The 21818-nt window shown below is 51.5% G+C and overlaps 3 non-coding genes across 3 annotated transcripts; all 3 read left to right on the forward strand.

Moving 5' to 3' along the window:
• The first annotated feature begins 10965 nt into the window (after positions 1-10965).
• TRNAI-AAU (transfer RNA isoleucine (anticodon AAU)) lies at positions 10966-11039 on the forward strand. The gene has a single exon. It is a non-coding gene; the product is annotated as a tRNA-Ile (tRNA).
• A 3526-nt stretch (positions 11040-14565) lies between these two features.
• TRNAI-AAU (transfer RNA isoleucine (anticodon AAU)) lies at positions 14566-14639 on the forward strand. Its single transcript has one exon. It is a non-coding gene; the product is annotated as a tRNA-Ile (tRNA).
• Positions 14640-14972: 333 nt separating this feature from the next.
• TRNAI-AAU (transfer RNA isoleucine (anticodon AAU)) lies at positions 14973-15046 on the forward strand. Its single transcript has one exon. It is a non-coding gene; the product is annotated as a tRNA-Ile (tRNA).
• The last annotated feature ends 6772 nt before the right edge of the window (positions 15047-21818 follow it).

Below are 21818 nucleotides of genomic sequence, written 5' to 3' on the forward strand. Positions count from 1 at the left end.
GTTCGCAAAACGCAGCAAAGAGTCTATGTCTTGCGTCTCCGACGTGCTTTCTCCCACACGTAAGCAGTCTTAAGTGCCTCAGCCGAATTTTCTTTGGCATCTTTTTAATCTTTGCCCCTTTCATTACTAGTTTAATCCTTTCACCTATGGTATGGTCCAGGTGTCTCAGTCGTGCTTAGATAAAGGTTGGGAGCCTACCCTTCCGCCTGTTGCCCACGAACGATGCTGATATTGCTGGGCGTTACCGAAGTGCGCGAATTCTACTGTCTGGCCTTTTGCCGGAACCCGCCGCGGTGGCTCAGTGGTTAGGGCGCTCGGCTACTGATCCGTGGTGCCCGGGTTAGAACCCGGCCACGGCGGCAGCGTTTCGATGGAGGCGAAACGCAAAGGCGCCCGTGTGCTGTGCGATGTCAGTGAACGTTAAAGATCCCCAGGTGGTCGAAATTATTCCGGAGGCCTCCAATACGTCACCTCTTCTCGCAGTCCCTCCTTTGCCCCTTCCCTTACGGCGCGGTTCAGGTGTCCGCCGTTATGCGAGACGGATCTGCGCCATTTCCTTTCCCCCCAAAACTTTTTTTTTCTTTTGCCGGAGAGCGTTGAATCAACTTCGCGCTGTCTCGCTGGAAGCTGCCGTGCACGCCGATGCACCGTACTGACTACGTGGGGCACCTTCGAAGCGGAGTCAGCTGCAGCCTACCGGTGACAGGCACTCTAAACGGCGCCCGATGATAGCTCGTATAGTTACCAAGCATGGCTCCAAATTTCTCCCGAGCACAGTGCAACTCTTGATTCTTTGATGTAAATCTCACTATTAAGACCGAAACGCCCAGGGTGAGGTCTTCCAAGATGTGTAGAACGTCGTGCTGCCGCTCCATATTAGGGGACACAGAGCGCACCTTGCTGGAGCGCCGTTCGCCGCCTTGCTCTCGTCTTCCCCCCCCCCCCCCCCCCCCCCGGGAGAAAGAAGAGGCTCACTCGAGCCGCCGCTCCGGCGGGCGAAGCCGACGCGCGCGCGTGCGGGCCGCTCGCTCGGTCGGAGGCGGCGGCGGTGCCCCGCTCCTCTCCTCCTCCGTCTCTCGCGCTCCTGATTAATGCATCGCGCAGCCGGTCGGCTTCTCTGCGGGCGCCCGCTTGCGTGTGCGTGCGTGCGTTGCGCCGGCCTGCAAATAGCGCTGCCGCAGATAGCGCGCACGCAGCCGCCGGCTCCGGCGAAAAGTTTGGCCCAGGTGCGCTGCGCGAGATTGCGAAGGGAGTGCGGGAGGGGGGAGCCCCGCCACCGCGCTCGCTGTTCGGCTCGGCTAGCTGCTCGCGGTGCCGCGCCGCGTCTGTACGCAAGTAGGCAAAGATATGCGGCGCGGGAAAGCGAACGCGCACACGTCGCAGCTACCGAGCAAGAGCGCCGGCGTTGTTCGACGCCCAATACGGCGGCCGTATGCGTGCGTTGTTACGTATGCACGCGCACGACCGTGCTGGCTTACCGCGAGTGCTACGAGGACAATCTTCTTCGCTCGCACCGTGCTTTGGCTGGTTTGTTCAGTCGGTAGATTGGCGCTTTCGTTGGCGTTCTCGAAGACAGCTTCCATGGAGCGGTTACGAACAGGCCTGCTGCAACGCGTCAGTGATGGTGTAAACGAAACGGCAGTGTGGCGGCATGTTGTTGATGTTAATGAAATCAATAACTTACAGTGAAGTGCGCGCGGCGACTGTGGGAAGTGAATTGTAAAATTACCATAAATGTGCGCGTGTGCAGAGGCCACATGACTCTGCCGGCTCATTAGGTGACGGCAGCACTTCTTTCAACAGCTGATAATGATAAGACAATGGAAAATGCAACCTTTTAAATGCTCCCGCAGATGCCCCCCCTCAGCTTTCAGGTACTCTTAGCGCCCGCAATGAAACCTTTTCCGGGGCTAGGCAGATTAATAAATATATCATGTTTCGATGCCAAGCGCACACATGAGAGTAGCTTTCGTTTCCAAGTAACGCAGTAACGAAGCATCAAATAAAGGAAAAGTAGCGGTTCGTTTTCCAAGGCAATCACTGTGGCTTGGAAATAAGCAGGCTTTGCATGCTTTACGCCGCACCAGGCTCGACAGGCGACGACCACCACTCCTTGCCGAGCCCCATATTAGTCGCGTGTTTAGCTGTTTTGACCGGTTGGAACAACTTCTTTCCGTGAATAAGCGTTCAGAACTGATGTGATGTTGCTGACAGCTAGCTAGCATCCACAAGCGACTTCGACGAGACTTTAAGCCGAATGACTGCTTAGTAAATAGCTTTTGCAGCAAAAAGTTGACTCCTATAGTGACGTGACGCTTTCACCCCCCCCCCCTTTTTTTTCCACTAGCGGGATGTCTATTGTTCTCTCTGTAAAGAACTGCCATAGGTCTCCTTGAAAAATGACCTCATTAGACACTGCCTCACTTTGCGTCTTTTCACGGGCCAATTCGTTTTCTACCAGGCCAGAAACTTTTTAAACAATGGCAGAACTAACATTTAAATTGGCCTTTCTTTGTTGTATTTCAGTTTCAAATTCCGCACAAATAGCCAGCTTAATAATTCTGTGCGCTGTATATAGATATGTCTATCGTTGGGATCATAGCACTGTTTAAAAACCGAAGCGAATATGAATAGTGGAGCTTTCAACCTAATCGAATACCAATTATATTGCCAAACAAATCAAATGGGTAGCGGGAGAACCAAATCTAATATTGAGTATATGGCAAGTGACGCGCTTATTGCATTTCCACTGAATATAAAGGACTGATAGCATTTAAAAAGCCATCTTACTGGTAATTCTAATATAGGAGTAGCTCCCAGGAGCGTACTGCATGTCGGAATTGAAATAACTGTCATAAAATAATAACTGACACGCGACTGTGTTAACACTTGTCACGTTGAGTGAAGAATATTTTTGGATGGAGCTTTGTACACAGAAAGTCTGCCTATGCTTGTCCACAGATGGCTGCGATCAGGGAGTTTTGCTTTATGTTTTTGCTTTAACTACATTTAGCTTGGCTGATTGTATGCACTGGAAAACTGTAGCGTAGTCGATCTACTCTGTTTGCTTCGGCCCTCCCTCAGAGTATTGTTATATTATTGTTCTTTTTTCACTTTTTTTTTATCAGGGATGCTTAGACTCTATAGCTTCGATGAATACAATTGGTCAGCTCAGTCTGTGCAGGTGTGGGAGGGTGGGGGTGCGTCTTAAGGAAGGGCGTCCGTCCCAGGCGCACTCATAGCCCAGCCACCCGCTATTCGCGGCTTCTTCACGCGGCCTGTGCTCGGTCGCAAACAAACCGAGCCGCGCGTCTCCGCGGCGTGCGGTGGAATGGGAGAGAGGGGGAGGCGAAAGTTTGCGTGTGCCGCCATTCCACGCCGCTCGGAACGAGAGCGTCCCTCGTATCTGGCAACGGAGAAGCGTCCGCGCCGCCGCCGGCCAGCCGGCCCTTATCGGGGAGGATTTATTCCAGCGGCGGCAGCGTCGTTGGCTATCGCGTATCCCCCCTCCGCCTCGCTACGAGAGCAACACACACTCGTCGCCGAGTGGAAGACGGCTCCGCGTGCTTGCCGAAGAAAGCAGGGGGACCAGGGGGAGCGAGTGGAGGGGGGTGTGTGGAGGAGGGCCCTTCTAAACGGCAGCGGCATCCACGCTGCGAGGTCATCGCCGAGCGGGGCTGCTTGCGCGACAGCCGAGTCGGCGGCGGCGCGGCCTTCATAAATTGCCCGCCGCCGCCGGCGCGCTATCTCGGCGCGCGGTCGCGGCCCCCTCCTTCGCCGCCCCTCACTGCGCGGCTGTTTCCCCGTCCTCTTTGGCTCGTCGTTGCCGGCCCGCGGGCCACGTCCGGGCCTCAATTATTCAGCCTGCCGCGAGATACAACGCCGACCACCCCCTCCCTGCGCTGCTGGCTTCCCTGGGTCGTCGCTCGAAAGGCCCGTCTTTCCTCGGAGCGGCGGGCCGGCGGTCGTTGGTGCCCTCTCGGCGTCGCCCGGACGAAGCGAAACAAAGCAAGCGCTGCATCAAGAGCCGCGGCTCGGCACTCCGCGGGTCGCTTAAAGGCCGGTTGCTGTCGAGACTCGAAAGCAGCCATGAGACGTCGCTGGCACCCTGCAGCGCGAATGGGCGTGAAAATTACTTTTTTTTTTCGGTGACTGCAGCTCTGATGGCACCCTCCACGTTTACTTTCTGGCTGTAGCCGATGCCTCTTCGCGTAGATATCTCAGCTTAGACAACAAAGTTCAGAAGCACGCCGTTGGTTTTAGCGAACGTCCCTATTAGTGGTTAATATATATTTTTGCGTGTTGAAATAACACCGAGGTCTGTGATGCACGCCTCGGTGGAGTGGCGCCGTATCAAATTCGGTTCTATCTTGCGCTGACACTCAAGTACACATGAGCTTTGACAGCGGTTCTGGCGCAAACAGCGATCGGAGCAATAGCAACTAGGCGAAGAAGTTCCCTAGTCCCTCATAGGCGTCTGAGCGCAAAAAGTCTTACAAAAGTGGCTGGTTCTGGCGATACCTCTTTCATTTCATTTTACCATCTCTAGCTACGGTTTACTTCATTGTCGAAACAGGTCAACTTCCTTTGGTGCAGGCACGGCACTTTTGTTTTCATTTCTTTTCGTCTTGCTTCTTCTATCCAATGTGCCCAGTGTCGCTTTGGGAACCGAGAAATCTTTAGTCGGAAGTTTATGCTAGACATTTGTGGATACCTCCGCTCTTGATGTTCTTCTGTTATGACGTTGAGAAGATCAGCCCTTCTACGTGATCGCTCGGCGTCTGGTGATATTCGCCACACTTACATATCGCATCCTGCTAAGGCGGGGACAGAAAGATGGAGAGCCCCCCCGTAAGAACTGCTTGAATATTAGCTTGATCCTTAGTGAGCGAGAAGTAGTCGAGATGCACCTTTGTGTTCACACACGTACTTGACATTGGAAGCCCAATTGAGCCATAATGCGTTGTCGTTCATAAATTCGCCCACTGGCTTCCGGCAAGGGCTTCAGCAGCTGCTAATGCTATTGCATTTCCAACGCATATTGAAAATAGGTGTCTGTTTTTTTTCTTCTTCACTTTGGGGCTGTTTGCTAGTGTATTGGGGCGTGTTTCCGCAGCTGAGATGCCAGTGCGATAGTTTTACCAGCCAAGCAACAAGCTGGGGTGCTTCGACCATCGTCCAGCCTATTTCCGCAAAGCAACGCGGAATACGCGCCTAAGTGGATGAAAACGCTTGCGCAGTCATCGGAGTGGCGATCAATTCCTCCGCCGGTTGTCGGGGCGCCTTACAGCACCGCGGGGGCAAAGTTTGGTGCGCGATCGCCAGGGGTGGGGGTTCGTAGCCGCTGCCGAACTGCGCGTTTATCATTCGGGCAGCAGCAGTGCGATCAGGCACGTACGCATGCACACACTGCTTCCCCAGCGCGCCCAACACCGCCGCGCGGAAGCGCGCCGTGGGGGCTTCCGGTCGGCACAGGCGTGCATGGCGATAGAAAGAGAGAGTGTGAGGAGGAGGAAAATGAGGAGGAGGGGAGCTTTTTTCAAAAGCGCCGTAATTGAAGTCTCCGCTCGGCGCGCGAGCCCCTAGTAGAGCGGTCGTTCGTGCTCCTCCAGCCTGTCGGGGGTTCGCCTCGGGGCCGCGGCTGTCGTCCCGGCTCGAACGCGCCCAATCTCTGCGGGTTGTGCCGCGGTGCCACTCATGGTTCGCGGGCGTCGGCTCCTCTCTCTCCGGGCGCGCGGGGTTAATCCCCCGAAGGGCGTAGGCCCCCCGCTCCCCTTAACAAAATTTTCGTTTCCATTATTATTTTTACGTTCTTCGCGCGCGACCGCCGCGGTGGGGTGTCTCCCGCTAACTAGGCAGGCCGAATTCGCGCCGCGTAGAGGCTCGCGAGTCACGCAGAGCGTGATCTCGCCGAGGCCGACCCCCGCCGAGCTGGGGAAGGGGAGAGGACAGGGCCCACCGCTTGGCGGAGAATGGCCACGAGTCGTGAAATCGTGATGCGCGAACGACTTCCGGAGCTCTCGCTGGAGACCTCCTGTGTTCGTGCTATCTAAGAACTTGCGCCCGGGAAACAGTGGCTGCCTTCGGCGTTATAGTATAATACACTTTGAATGCAAGGACGCATGTGTTCCTTGCGTGTGATTCATTTCTAGTGCGCTAGCACTTATAGTGGCCATTCCCCGCATTCGGGCGTTGTCTGTCTGTCTGTCTGTCTGTCTGTCTGTCTGTCTGTCTGTCTGTCTGTCTGTCTGTCTGTCTGTCTGTCTGTCTGTCTGTCTGTCTGTCTGTCTGTCTGTCTGTCTGTCTGTCTGTCTGTCTGTCTGTCCGTCCGTCCGTCCGTCCGTCCGTCCGCCCGTCCGCCTGGGAAGCCCAAATAAGCTTCGAATCATCAGTTTTGAAGTCAATATCATTATGAGCCCAAGCGCGATGTTTTGCACGCTTACTCCTCTCTCAGAAACCCGCCGCGGTGGCTCAGTGGTTAGAGCGCTCGGCTGCTAATCCGGAGTACTAGGGTTCGAACCCGACCGCGGCGTCAGCGTTTCGATGGAGGCGAAACGCAAAGACGCCCGTGTGCTGTGCGATGTAAGTGCACGTTAAAGATCCCCAGGTGGTCGAAATTATTCCGGAGCCCTCCACTACGGCACCTATTTCTTCCTTTATTCTTTCACTCCCTCCATTATTCCTTCCCCTACGGCGCGGTTCAGGTGTCCGCCGACATGTGAGACATACTGCGCCATTTTCTTTCCCCCAAAACCAATTTTTAAGTAAAGGAAAAATTGAAAAATTGAGCCCTTACAGGCCCTTACAGGAAATGGCGTGGTATCTGTCTCACATGTCGGCGGACACCTGAGCCGCGCCGTAGGGGAAGGGATAAAGGATGGACTAAGAGAAGAAAGGAAGAAAGAGGTGCCGTAGTGGAGGGTTCCGGAATAGTTTCGACCACCTGGGGATCTTTATCGTGCACTTATGTCGCACAGCACACGGGCGCCTTATGCGTTCGCCTCCATCGAAAAGTGCCCCCCCCCCCCCCCCCCACTACAGGAGCCCACTCAGCGTGAAAGAGACATCAAGCGAGACAAGAGAGAGGACGTCGCCAAATCCCAGGGCTGAAGTCGTGACCTGCAATGGCGGCGTACGCGCTGCTGGTGCTACTGCTTTAGGCTGGCCCCTGCGCTAAAAGCAGGCCCGAGCCGCTCGCCTGGGATGGGGCCGTAAATTCGCAATGGGGAACCCCCAGCGGCGCCCTGCGCACACTTCCTGACCAGGGTGGGGAAAGAAGGGCACCTTTGGCGAGCCTCCTCTGAACGACGACGCCATATGCAGCCCCATTTGCAAGCGCACTTTGTCCCCGTTTTCTTCTTATTTTTCTTTCGAACCCTTTGTACGCACCACGCTAGCTCTCGTTTTTTACTCTCTCGGGGAGAAAAGAGCAAAGGAAGAAAGAAAGACGGCGGAAAGCATTAAAGTGAGCCTGTGCAGACTACGCGTGAGCGCCGTCGTGTAACGCGGTTCTGTATACATTCATGTCCCGCGCTTAAATCTGCGACGCGGAGCGCCATATAACTCATCGTTACACTTGCGCACCCATTAAACCTTCGGACAAAGTGCGGGGGCAGGGACGTAGTGTGAACGGCATGGGCTTTTATTACGGAGGGAGCTGGAGCCTGGGCTCCGAAGCGCTTACCGATGCCTGCAGAGAAAGAGGAGGTTTATTCGGTCATCTTTAGCGTAGTGTTGCGTAGCGGTCATTGTACGCGTAGTATGGGGCAGCGTTGCCTTAAGACCTGGCGCAGGCTTGGAGCCGGGGTGTGGGATCAAGCGTCGCGTAATGTGACCCTGGCGGAAAAGCGTAGCAAAAACTCGCAAGAGCCCGTGTGCCAGTAAGTCGTCTCATCAGTCAAGAACCTCCACATGACTGGATGGTTTTCACCGACTCTAAAGCAGCCCTTCAAGCCATGCAAGCTGCGCTACGCCGCGGGTCGCAGGAACAACTTTTTGCTGAGATCCGTCTACTGTACCACGGCATGCGCCGTATCCAAAGGTCATGGCATCGTTTTTCAATGGCTGCCAGTACACTGGTATTAACGGTAATCACCAGGCCGATGCGGATGCGCGTTCTGGTCACAACGACGGACTTCCAGTGAGGATCCCAATATCAAGACCTGACGCTGCGTGTGGGCTTCGCGCTTTGGCGCTGGAGCTCACGCTTTCAGCGTGGAACACGGGAGAGTTTTGCAACCTCCGCCTCAAGGCACTGGACCCTGGACTGCGCCTTCGTCTTCCACGTAACTTAAAACGTCGCGAAGCAACATTGTTATGCCGTTTATGGATCGGTGTTGCTTTTACCAACCACTATGCTTTCCGGATGGGGATGGCCGACAGCCCTGCCTGTGAAAGCTGCGGTTGTGAGGAGACCATCGCTCATCTTCTCTGTGAGTGCCCTGCATTTGCGAGTGCAAGACATACACTGTGTTGTGCCCTGCACCGCCTCGATCCTCGCCCATTAACAGAGCAAAAGATCCTCGGTCCGTGGCCCCTAATTCCTCTTCCCCAGTGCAGGGTAGCCAACCGGAACCCCTTTCGGGTCAACATCCCTGCCTTTCCCTCCTCCTCTTTATCTATCTAAGTCGTCTTCACTGTATGGCTGTCGCATCATATCCTTAACCCGGCATGTACGTATACGCCGAACAGGTATGAGAGACAACTGTTTTCGAACGTAGTCGCAAGTGTATGAGTGCGAGGCGTACTTTAATTTTTTTTCCCAATAGTTTTCCTCAAGAGACATGATCGACTTAATCCCTTTCGATCCAAAAAAAGTAATAATAATAATAAAAACTCGGAGCCGTACCCGCGCTTACGTCGGACTAGACTACAGCTGGAATGCATACTGACTGGTGAGAGGTGTGACATTTATAAACAATCGCCAGCAGCAATGACCACTGCACCTATCCTCGTATACCCACGCGGCCATGTATGCGCGTACGTATGCATGTATAAACGCCAGCGCCAAATGGTACGCGAGAAGGGAATTTGAAATGGGAGCAACAAAACAAGAGGATTTTACTTGCGGCAAATGGACAGAGTTAGGGCATTTTATTTCCACTTTGATGACGCAAAGGCAGCTCTGTAGAAATGTTAACGGCACGGTCCTGCGTGTGTTTCGTTTCAGCTACTATAATATTTGCATCTAGGGCAGCAGGGTTTGGAAAATGAAGTCGTTTAACAAAGGGAACAGGCGTCAGGGGAAAACGAAAATGGAAGGGGCTGAAGGTGAAAGTAAAGATAGCCTCTAATGATATACTGTTGTGCTCGCGCTCCCTTCCTGCTGTTGAGTTCGGCGAATTTGGACATGGGGGAGGATTCCCTGAAAACCACCGCGAAGGTGAATTAGCCCTCTGGAAGAAACCTGGCTGCAGGAGTGTCGGAAGCAGCGACGATAATAGCGTCCCCATGTGTTCGAACAGGCCATCAGTTGACGAAGTACAAGATAACTGTTGTCCTCTTCAGTCACGCTGGGGTTGAACAATTGCCCGAGAGCTGCGCCTTCGACAGAGGTTCCGCGTTCCGGTCATCAGTAAAAGATCTTTCAACCCCTGCTGGGAGACAGCCTGCATTCCTGTGTGACGCAGGCGCATTCCGGGTCCACATGGGCGCGGTCCGGACACACGTGCGCGCCCACCTGGAGGCCGCGTGGACGACAACGTGACCGGGCCCTGTTCCCTTTCCCTCGACCGAGCTGCGAGAGAACATCAGGACCGCCCTGCCGTGGGTGGTACCATCAGTGCCATCGTGCGATTGGACATCATTCTTCGAACTGCATTCCTCAGCTAGGGATCTGGGGAATACGAAGAGTATTTAACGAGCTCCTGGTTTGGTACCAGAAGAGAGCCCCCCCCCCCCCCCCCCCCCCCCCCTCTTGAGAGATACCCTTTGCTAGGAAAGACTCCCTACTGCTAAGATGCTCTCTTTACTGTGAAGCACTCTGAATTGCCCGTACTTGTACATTATGTAAATAGTCCTTGTATAAAGTTTTCCAAGTTTTCTTCCTCCGATCGTCCTCGTCTCTTCTCCGGTCCAGTCACGCTACCTGAATCCCAACAATACATACGCATGCGCTAATATGCGGGCTCCCATAGAAACCCATCTACTTATCCGGATAACGTTGTATTCTATCTGCGGCGCTAAGCCCTCGGCGCTGGGGCCCAACAAATTTTGGCTACATCGCGGGAAATACATGTGCTTGCGAGAAGCTTGCAGGCAAAGCGACCTCTCCAGTGCACGTAACTCGTCGAAGCAGCCGAAATTTGTTGGGCCAAAGCGCCGACGGTAACCGCATTTTTGAAATTCTATAAACTGATATGAATATTGCTTACGGTGGGCTACACGCCTCTCAGTAATTAATGAGCCTAACAGTAATAGTTACGAAGCGAACTATTCAATGTTAGTTAACCAGCCTGTTAGCACACCTTAGCTGTATTCTGATGTACTTGATCGCTGCTATGCCGAAAAAAGCGCTCTTCTAACTTAAAAAGCCGATTTTCAAAATTGTGTAAAGTCTTATGTGAAACACCCTGTATATCATATACGCAGGCCATCCTCCTGAATCTAGAAAAATGATGTTCGGACTGTAAATCGTGGACGTGACGCAAAGCCGAGGTGCGCGACTGCGGACGTTACCTACACTCTGGCATAAATAACTATGGTTCTTGAATATGAACTAAGCGTTCCATTTCCGTACTGCTGTTACCTTTACTTTCAATGTAGGCTAACTAAACACGAACGGGGCAACTAATTTAAAACGGGAACGCGAATCAAGGTAGATTTGCTAGGTGAACTTTGGGTAACGGGGAGACAAGTTACCCCTTACGAGGAGCCGCTGCCGCCAGTCCCCCACAAAATTGACACCACAAGCGGTATATTGCACCGCAACCATTACATCATCAGTTTTCAGCTGACACTGAAGCTGGCCTGCTAGCTCAGTCGGTTAGAGCGTCGTGCTAATAACGCGAAGGTCGTAGGTTCGATCCCTGCGCAGGCCAAACTTTTTCTTTTGCATCCCAACTTTAGGGGCCCATGAAAACTTTATTACGCTGTGCACTTTTACGCGTAAGCGTTATAATGTACCTGAACCACTACATCAGTTTTCAACTGAAAGTTCAGCTGGCCTGCTAGCTCAGTCGGTTAGAGCGTCGTGCTAATAACGCGAAGGTCGTAGGTTCGGTCCCTGCGCAGGCCAAACTTTCTTTTTTTGCATCCCATCTTTAGAGACCCATGAAAGCTTAATGATGCCACTTATAAGCGCAAGCTTTAAATTGCACCGGAACTATTGCTTCATCAAGTTTTCCGCGGGAGCTCCGGCTGGTCTGCTCAATGAGTCGGTTAGAGCGTCGTGCTAATAACGCGAATGTCGTAGGTTCCATCCCTGCGCAGGCCAGAATCCTTTTTTGCCCATTCCCTTTTTTTTCATCCCAACTTTAGGCACCCATGAAAACTTATGCTGTGTACTTTTACGCGTAAGCGTTATATTGTACCAGAACCATTACGTCAGCTTTCCGATCGAATTCCAGCTGGCCTGCTAGCTCAGTCGGTTAGAGCGTCGTGCTAATAACGCGAAGGTCGTAGGTTCGGTCCCTGCGCAGGCCAAACTTTCTTTTTTTGCATCCCATCTTTAGAGACCCATGAAAGCTTAATGATGCCACTTATAAGCGCAAGCTTTAAATTGCACCGGAACTATTGCTTCATCAAGTTTTCCGCGGGAGCTCCGGCTGGTCTGCTCAATGAGTCGGTTAGAGCGTCGTGCTAATAACGCGAATGTCGTGTCGTAGGTTCCATCCCTGCGCAGGCCAGAATCCTTTTTTGCCCATTCCCTTTTTTTTCATCCCAACTTTAGGCACCCATGAAAACTTATGCTGTGTACTTTTACGCGTAAGCGTTATATTGTACCAGAACCATTACGTCAGCTTTCCGATCGAATTCCAGCTGGCCTGCTAGCTCAGTCGGTTAGAGCGTCGTGCTAATAACGCGAAGGTCGTAGGTTCGGTCCCTGCGCAGGCCAAACTTTCTTTTTTTGCATCCCATCTTTAGAGACCCGTGAAAGCTTAATGATGCCACTTATAAGCGCAAGCTTTAAATTGCACCGGAACTATTGCTTCATCAAGTTTTCCGCGGGAGCTCCGGCTGGTCTGCTCAATGAGTCGGTTAGAGCGTCGTGCTAATAACGCGAATGTCGTAGGTTCCATCCCTGCGCAGGCCAGAATCCTTTTTTGCCCATTCCCTTTTTTTTCATCCCAACTTTAGGCACCCATGAAAACTTATGCTGTGTACTTTTACGCGTAAGCGTTATATTGTACCAGAACCATTACGTCAGCTTTCCGATCGAATTCCAGCTGGCCTGCTAGCTCAGTCGGTTAGAGCGTCGTGCTAATAACGCGAAGGTCGTAGGTTCGGTCCCTGCGCAGGCCAAACTTTCTTTTTTTGCATCCCATCTTTAGAGACCCATGAAAGCTTAATGATGCCACTTATAAGCGCAAGCTTTAAATTGCACCGGAACTATTGCTTCATCAAGTTTTCCGCGGGAGCTCCGGCTGGTCTGCTCAATGAGTCGGTTAGAGCGTCGTGCTAATAACGCGAATGTCGTAGGTTCCATCCCTGCGCAGGCCAGAATCCTTTTTTGCCCATTCCCTTTTTTTTCATCCCAACTTTAGGCACCCATGAAAACTTATGCTGTGTACTTTTACGCGTAAGCGTTATATTGTACCAGAACCATTACGTCAGCTTTCCGATCGAGCTCCAGCTGGCCTGCTAGCTCAGTCGGTTAGAGCGTCGTGCTAATAACGCGAAGGTCGTAGGTTCGGTCCCTGCGCAGGCCAAACTTTCTTTTTTTGCATCCCATCTTTAGAGACCCATGAAAGCTTAATGATGCCACTTAAAGCGCGATGTCTCAGACCCGTTTTTTTTTTCTTTATTGCCTGGCTTTGACCCATAACATTTACACAAAAAACACTCAACAAAAACACACAAAACGCTATCTTGCGCACCGTGTGCCAGGTGAGACTGCGGCGATTGCTGCCCGAGTTTGTTGTTACCACAGAAGAGCTCTCGGGTGGAATTTTTGGTTACTACAAAGAGATTGTAGCAAGTGTTAGGTTTCTTTCAGCGCGTTTTTCTAGCGATTATTTGTATAAAACTAAAAGAAAGAAGTTGTACCATGATCTTTGTGATATTGTTTTCCCAGAGCCTATGTACAGGGCCTTGTACAGTGGAGGTCCTGGAGCTGATGTTTTAAAAAGGGTAAAGAAAATGCAGGTGCCACCAGGAGTAAAGACCTTTTTTAAATTACACACCGGGACACTCCCAGTTAAAAAGTTTTTGGAAGGAAAGGATTTCTTTTTACCGTGGGGATCGAACTGCTTAATTTGTAAACAGCCCGAAACAATAGACCATGTTTTTTTGCATTGCTGGGAAGGGGTTTATTTTTGGGATGTGTTACAAAGGACAATAAAGAAAGAGCTACCACTTGACGCGCAGGGAATTCGTTATTTAAGCACAGACAATGAGGATGGGGTACCATTTGATCTCATAATGCTCTTGGGCCTCCACTGTATATGGCGCTCCAGAATGGCAGGCTATTATTGTGACAAAGACGCACGACCTGCCCGAATTTATTTTCGGGAAAGAATGGACTGCTTTCTGGCCATCCAGAAAGCAGCTGCGGAGCCTCCCGAGTGGCTCTCGAGGCTAGAGCCGCTCTGTATGATTCGTGAATTTTAGTATGACGAAGCCAGACTCATGATGGCTGACCACGACAGTGTCTTATGTACATAGTGTTTTGTGTGTTTTTTGTTGAATGTTTTTTTTGGTTAAATGTTATGAGCCAAAGCCAGGCAATAAAGAAAATAAAATAAAAAAAATAAGCGCAAGCTTGAAATTGTACCGGAACTATTGCTTCATCAAGTTTTCCGCGGGAGCTCCGGTTGGTCTGCTCAATGAGTCGGTTAGAGCGTCGTACTAATAACCCGAAGGTCGTAGGTTCCATCCCTGCGCAGGCCAAAGTCCCTTTTGCCCATTCCCTTTTTTTTCATCCCAACTTTAGGCACCCATGAAAACTTATGCTGTGTATTTTTACGCGTAAGCGTTATATTGTACCAGAAGCATTACGTCAGCTTTCCGATCGAGCTCCAGCTGGCCTGCGCAGGGAATTCGTTATTCAAGCACAGACAATGAGGATGGGGTACCATTTGATCTCATAATGCTCTTGGGCCTCCACAGTATATGGCGCTCCAGAATGGCAGGCTATTATTGTGACAAAGACGCACGACCTGCCCGAATTTATTTTCGGGAAAGAATGGACTGCTTTCTGGCCATCCAGAAAGCAGCTGCGGAGCCTCCCGAGTGGCTCTCGAGGCTAGAGCCGCTCTGTATGCTTCGTGAATTTTAGTATGACGAAGCCAGACTCATGATGGCTGACCACGACAGTGTCGTATGTACATAGCGTTTTGTGTGTTTTTTGTTGAGTGTTTTTTGTGTAAATGTTATGGGTCAAAGCCAGGCAATAAAGAAAAAAAAGGCCTGCTAGCTCAGTCGGTTAGAGCGTCGTGCTAATAACGCGAAGGTCGTAGGTTCGATCCCTGCGCAGGCCAAACTTTCTTTTTTTGCATCCCATCTTTAGAGACCCATGAAAGCTTAATGATGCCACTTATAAGCGCAAGCTTTAAATTGCACCGGAACTATTGCTTCATCAAGTTTTCCGCGGGAGCTCCGGCTGGTCTGCTCAATGAGTCGGTTAGAGCGTCGTGCTAATAACGCGAATGTCGTAGGTTCCATCCCTGCGCAGGCCAAAATCCTTTTTGCCCATTCCCTTTTTTTTTCATCCCAACTTTAGGCACCCATGAAAACTTATGCTGTGTACTTTTACGCGTAAGCGTTATATTGTACCAGAACCATTACGTCATCTTTCCGATCGAGCTCCAGCTGGCCTGCTAGCTCAGTCGGTTAGAGCGTCGTGCTAATAACGCGAAGGTCGTAGGTTCGATCCCTGCGCAGGCCAAACTTTCCTTTTTCTCAATCCCAACTTCAGGGATCCAGGAGAACTTAAGCTTTAATGAATAAAATGATCAGGCCTGCTCTCGCAAAGAATATTCCACAATAGATCATATTCACACTATCAACCAGGTGATATATAAATGCTCAGAATATAACCAGCCCCTATATATAGCCTACATTGATTACGAGAAAGCATTTGATTCAGTCGAAACCTTATCAGTCAAACATGCATTGCGGAATCAGGTGTAGAAGTGCCTTATGTCAAAATACTGGAAGATATATATATATATATATATATATACCATAGTCCTCTGTACAGGAAGCAATAAAATTCCAACAAGGAAGGGCGTAAGGCAGGGAGACACGATCTCGTCAATGCTATTCATCGCCTACCTAGAGGAGGTATTCAGAGGACTGAAATGGGAATAGTTGGGGATAAGAGTTAGTGGAGAGTACCTGAATAATGTGCGATTCGCTGATGACATTGCCTTGATGTGTCACTCAGGAGATTAACTGCAAATCATAATGAGTTAGGCCGACAGAGCAGACCGGCGGGGCTAAAAATTAACATGCAGGAAACCAAGGGAGCAGCAGTTCACAGTTGGCAGGAAGGTGCTGGAAGTGATAAAGAAAACGTCTACTTAGGGCAGGTAGTGACAGCTGATCCGGATCATGAGAGGGAAATAACTAGAAGGATAAGAATGGGGTGGAGTGCATATGGCAAGTTCTTTCAGATCAAGAATATAGCAGTTTGCCAATATCCCTCATTACAAATGTGCACAGCAGCTGTATCTTGCCGGTACTCACCTACGGGGCAGGAACGTGAAGGCTAACTAAAAGGGTTCAGCGTAAGTTACAGCTGGTAGATACAGCTGTTGTACACTTTTCTCTTATCCTTCTAGTTATTTCCCTCTCATTATCCGGATCAGCTGTCCCTACCTGCTCTAAGTAGCCGTATTCCTTTACCACTTCTAGCACCCCATTGCCAATTGTGAACTGCTGTTTCCTTGCGAGACTATTGAACATTGCTTTGGTTTTCTGCATGTTACTTTTAGACCCACCGTACTGCTCTGTCTGTCTAACTCTTTGATCATGATCTGCAGTTCATCTCCTGAGTGACTCTTCAAGGCAACGTCATCAGCGAAGCGCAGATTATTTAGGTACGCTCCATTAACTCTTATACCCACAACGCAGCCAGCCATGAAAAGAAAAATGATAGGAGTAACGTTAAGAGACCGGAAGCGGGCAGAGTTGGTGAGGGAACAAGCGCGGGTGAATGGCATGCTAGTCGAAATCAAGTGGAAGAAATGGGCTTGGGGAGGGCATGTATTGCGAAGGCAAGATAACCGCTGGTCCTTAAAGGGACTATGCAATAAATTAATTGAGATTGCGTAAAGCAGACGAGAGATAGGCATTCGATCACTCGTCACCCCAGTGCAAGGATTTTTGAGCTAGCATCAACAACAGCGAAGATATAGACGATTAAAAATTACGCTCCTCCTCTCCCCCCTCAACTCGTACACGAGGAGCACCAGAAAAAAATAAAGAAAATAGCTCTGGGACTGGGCCCCGCCCATGAATACGTCATCCGCTGACGTTTATTTTGCAACTTCCGGTTATCGCTCCTAGCCCCCCAGCAGCAGCGTCGGCGGCGTTGCGGCATCTCTCCGGTCTCTTCGCCTTCCTGGATTGCGGCGCGCGTCGGGTTTCTTTGCTTGTCATCTGTGGTAATTAGCAGCAGTAAACCCGGACCTCGAGGTGCGGCTGCTCGCTTTTACGGCCGCGATGGGCATCTAGCCCTATGCGTGCGCACGAAGAGCCATGCGAGTGGCTCCGGAGCTCCCGACAGAAGGAGGCGGCAGAGGAAAATTGAAACCATATGCGCGAAGGCAATGCCCTGGCTCGCGCTTGCCTGTGAGCGTGTGGTGGCCTGGCGACGTCATTGGTAGTGTGGCGTCTTTCTTCCACGATTTTGGTTCTAAAATCGGTCACTACGAGCACACCAATCGGCCGGCGAATTTTAAAAAACACGGTTTTTAAAAGTTCATAATAAATTGCCGGCTCAGTTCTGAAGACTCATACTTGGTGTGAATGCTTCTTAGCATCATTTCTAAGGATTGAAAACATTTACAAGTGACTTTTTATTCGTTGCGTGGTCCCTTTAAGGCTAACGAAGGATTTCAAGAGACGGCAAGCGTGACAGGGGGCATTCGTAAGTTAGGACGGCGGATGAGATTAAAAAGTTAGCAGGGATAGGGTGGCCGCAGCTTGCACAAGACGATTAATTTTAGAGGCATTTGCCATGCAGTGGGCGTAGCCAGGGTGATGGTGATGATGATTTTGACGTTGCGCTCAACGACTGAGTACGCGCACTGGTTCTAGCGCGCATGTGAACCGTGGACGTGTGGCATCGTGATTCACATACCAGTGGTAGCGAGCTCGACGTAAGGGCGTGCCATCATTCTGCAGTAGACACTTCTCCCACTGCCTTTTCCTGCGTTCTGACACCCGATGCGTCGAGAGCATGCAGAGCAGGCAGACTTAGCACGCCGGGGAATTGCGGTAGAACCCGAGAGAACAAAGTGTGCGCAGAAGGTCAAAGGACCCCGGCTGGCCTAGGTCGATCGGTAGCTAAGCAACAGCGCGCCGGGGCCTTTTTTGCGCAGCACCTTAGTGAGCGAGCTGTGAATAGGAGCAGGCTACCGGAGCAGCTGTTGCGTTGCGTCACCGCCGCAGCGAAGAAGCGGGTGCAGGCAGAGAAGAGCCGTGAAACACGCACGTACTACGTTGTCCGGTGGGATTTGCTGCACGAAACGGCTACACACGGTGCATTGCACTCAGTCGGGTTTCGATACCTTCCAGCTAGTGGTTATTACCGGGGTGTAACTTTATAAAAGTTGCACTTAAATATGTGCGTTTGCGTTCCAGCTAAAAATAAAATTAATGAAATGTATGAACAACGTAGCAGGCAGAATTGGAAATCCCCGCCACATGGAGCTCATATGGGTGCCTGCCCACTCCGGGAATCCCGGAAACGAGGCTGCCAACGCTTTAGCCCGAAGATCTCTCAACCGGGCACCTGCGGCCTCCGTTCTGGGACTCTCACGGGAGCGCATGCATTCCTTCAGTGAACTGACGCAGGCCTGCAAAGCCGAGCGTCGGCTGTACCCCCACCCCATCCCTCCCTCGACAATTATCACAGACACTTTGCAGGAGGCTCCAAACACGCACCTTACCTTCCCCTTATATATGCTCGCGCTATCCCCAAGTCCACACAAACCCCTCCTGTACCCTCTGCCACCACCCCAAAGCCACTCTCGATCATATCCTTTTCCTCTGACCGGCGGATCCTCCCCCGCGGGGCCTGGAGCACCTTACCACTTGGGAGGCTTGGGAGACCCTACTGCGCTCCGAGGACCCGGCCAAGCAAGCCATCGCCACAGGCCGAGCTGCCAGCGTTATGAGCCTCCGGGACATGAACGTTTGAGTGCAGTGGGGCCGTGCGGGGGCCCAGAGACGTGCGCGTCCTAAACTCCCCTGTATGTAATAAAGTTTCCACCACCACCTCCTTGGAAAGTTCTGCCGGAGACAGTGTTCCATCTACGTTCATGTGGTGTGCAACAGCGTCCCGCCAATATTCTCTTCAACGCGCGTTCCACGTAGGCTGCCGGGCTGAGGCTCGAAAGCAGGTAAAAAGGCAGAGGTTGGGTTAGTTGGTTTCGCATCCTTGGGGCAAAAGAAAACGCAGCGGAGAGCGATCGCATGAAGTTACGCACGAAGGCATCTTCCAAAGGGCGAAGCTGACTGTTCGCAAAATTTTCCATTGGTAGCGTGTGGATTATGTATATTGATAGTGGCAGAAAGGATACATCATTCCAAAACTGATTTTTCCCAGAAACTGCGCAACTGTAATGAATTCAGTTGTACTACATCGTACCCTCAGGGCACGATGAGTGATCTGGTTCGCGTAATGATTCACACAATGATGACGTCACGCATGACCGCCGCTGCCACTGATCTGCCTCTGGACAAACAAATAGCCACCGCAGGCCATGAGTGAATGAGCGGATTCGTGGCCGAGGCGATGTGTATGTTGCGCGTAACGGTCCAAATTGAGGCCTTCGTTTCGAATTCAGTTGCCCAAATTGGTCTTAGCCGGAGGGTGGAGAGAAGGGTAGAATACAATCTTCTGCTCAGCTGGGGGCCATGCGGACGGGACGACGACATCGACGACGAACTGGGCTAACACAGCTAGAGCTGCCAGTACTACGCTTTCTGGGAAGGAGGGGAAAACTGCCATTGCAGTGGCTTTTAAATTGCATCCATGGATGCTCATACGAACGTTGAAGGAGTATAGGCACTTAATTCTGGTGGCATGCTTTCTCCTTTATAGGGATGCGGAAGGCACACACGACCGGCATGTGGTATTCGTCTACGACCGGTAAATAATTTGTAATCGAATTTTTCTCTCATGCTGTTTCGGTTTCAACCGCCGAACGATGGCTGTGACGCACAAGAGAGGTTTTAGGTCACGTGAGGCATGAAACAACGGCGATATAATCGCTGCTTTAAGAGTGGGCTCCATGTGCGCGAAAGAGCGAGCGACGCGACGAGGCGGCACGGCGACGCTCGCTCCGTCGCTTAGTGGGCAACCTCCATGCTGCAAGCGACGGTGGCCGGCGATGCGCACCAGCGACGCGCACAGCGGACTCCGTGCTTTGGGCACCCCAGCTCGGTAAACACGCCCGTAAAATTTTGTGGGTGTGCCTCACAGTCAGGGCAAAAGAAATACTTCCTCTACGGCAGCGGAGGTAACCAAGCAGGCGTGCTTGCGGAGACGAAGTCACATCACGGTTTCACGGGGGATCCAGGTGCGCTTTCGTTCGGTGCCTGTGCACTCCGGCTTAGTAAAAACACTCCCGTAAACTGCCACCGCAATCTGCTTCTGAGTGAGCAAACTATAATATGCGAGCGAGAATACGCACCGCGAGTGTTTCTGCACATATACATAGTTGGAGTGCAGCGGCACGGTGGATCGAGTGCCGGTATACCGTGGCTCGACACGCATCTCTCCCTGCAGTATACGCCCGCTCGTATAGATAGCCGCTCCAAATGCTGTTAGCTCTCCGTAACCAACAAGTAGATTGTTTTCATTATTTAAATGATGCGGGTCTGCCCCACAGCTAAAGCAAAGCAAATATTTTCTCGACGGTGGCGACGACCAAGACGACGCGCTTGTTCAGGCCACGGTGGCTGAGGCGATCTCGGATATCGGAGGAGAAGCTGTGACAAACCATGGACAAACCGGAAACGGCTGTGTGGGGCTCTGATTGGCTAATCGCGAGGGGGACTTCCGGGCGACGAGCGAAATTTCTGTTGGTGCAGATCCTGGTGACGAGACAAACGAGACGACAAAAATGCTTCGCGCGACAGCGTCGCTCGTCGCTTGCCGCCGTAGCCTTCGCGTGAGTTTTCGCGTACATGGAGTTCAGCCTTTATCGTTTTAATTCACCAGAGTGCTGAAGCCAGCCTCCCTCAACAGCCGGAATGAGAAGGAATGTAGAAGCACCGATTATATTGCAGTTTTTCGTCCCTCACGTGACGTGTAACTACACTTCGACGTCACAGTCATCGTTCGGCTGTTGAAACCGAAACAGCACTATAAAGAAATTCGATTATAAATTATTCAGCGGTCGTAGGAGGATACGACATGGTAATCCGCGTATAACAATGCCTTACGCCTCATTGCAAAGAAGAAAACACGCACCCAAAAGTATATACACGCCTTTAATGCTGCAGACTCAGTTTTTTTTTTAATATATATTTGCACTTCGCGGCCGACATTTTTACGACAGCCCCTCGACGGGGAAAATACACTGGACCCCCCTCCCCCTCCCCCTTTTTTTGCGCGAAGGAAGTTCAAGAATTGTTCACTATCCGCGCGGCGCCAACCAGACACGGTGGTTGCCGCGGGTTTTCTGCGAACTGCACACGCGCGGCGGAGTCCTCTATGTCGGCGTCCAGCGAGACCTCTATGTTTACTCCGACGCGCGCTCGCGAGCCGCAGAGAATGGACCCTGTCTCTTGCTTTTACGGCGGGGTCAGCTCGTCGCCGACTACGTCTACAGGAACGCTGGCCAGCCTGCTTTGTCCTGCAAGGCGACGCAGGACTAGGCCGGCATCGTGCAAGCGCGTGGAGTTCGAGAGAACCCACTCTTGAAAATCTGCCTCCGTTGGACAAAAGCGCGTTATCAATGCCTTTCATCCCTCCCGCATTTCTGATAATATAATTTCAATCTGTGGCATCCTAGTGGCAACCATATCTGCGTTGATAACCGCTGTATTATGATCGCAGTTTGAGGACAGCTGTCGTTTGTCGGTTTTGCAGGAATCGGTGCCAGCTTCCAGATTAGGAAAAGCCTCCGCAGGTCGCTCTACTTCTCATGTTGGTAGTCGGCCCCGGTCTCATTTTTCTTGCGCCTTCCTTGTCCTTGCCACTTTTGCGCCGTCTTCAGAATCAACCTTACCAATGAACCAACTAGCCCCAAACCAAAGCACATCTTCAGCATATTTCTTCTCTCAGTATGAAAATCATTTTTTTCTATTTTCTTTTACGAAAGGAAATGGCGCAGTAATTGTCTCACATATCTCGGTGGACACCCGCACCGCGATGTAAGGGAAGGGATAAAGGAGGGAATGAAAGAAGAAAGAGGTGCCGTAGCGGAAGGCTCCGGAATAATTTCGACCACTTGGGGAATTTTAACGTGCACTGACAT

This window comes from Amblyomma americanum, chromosome 3 (assembly GCF_052857255.1).
Source record: "Amblyomma americanum isolate KBUSLIRL-KWMA chromosome 3, ASM5285725v1, whole genome shotgun sequence".
Taxonomy (NCBI): Eukaryota; Metazoa; Arthropoda; class Arachnida; order Ixodida; family Ixodidae; genus Amblyomma; species Amblyomma americanum.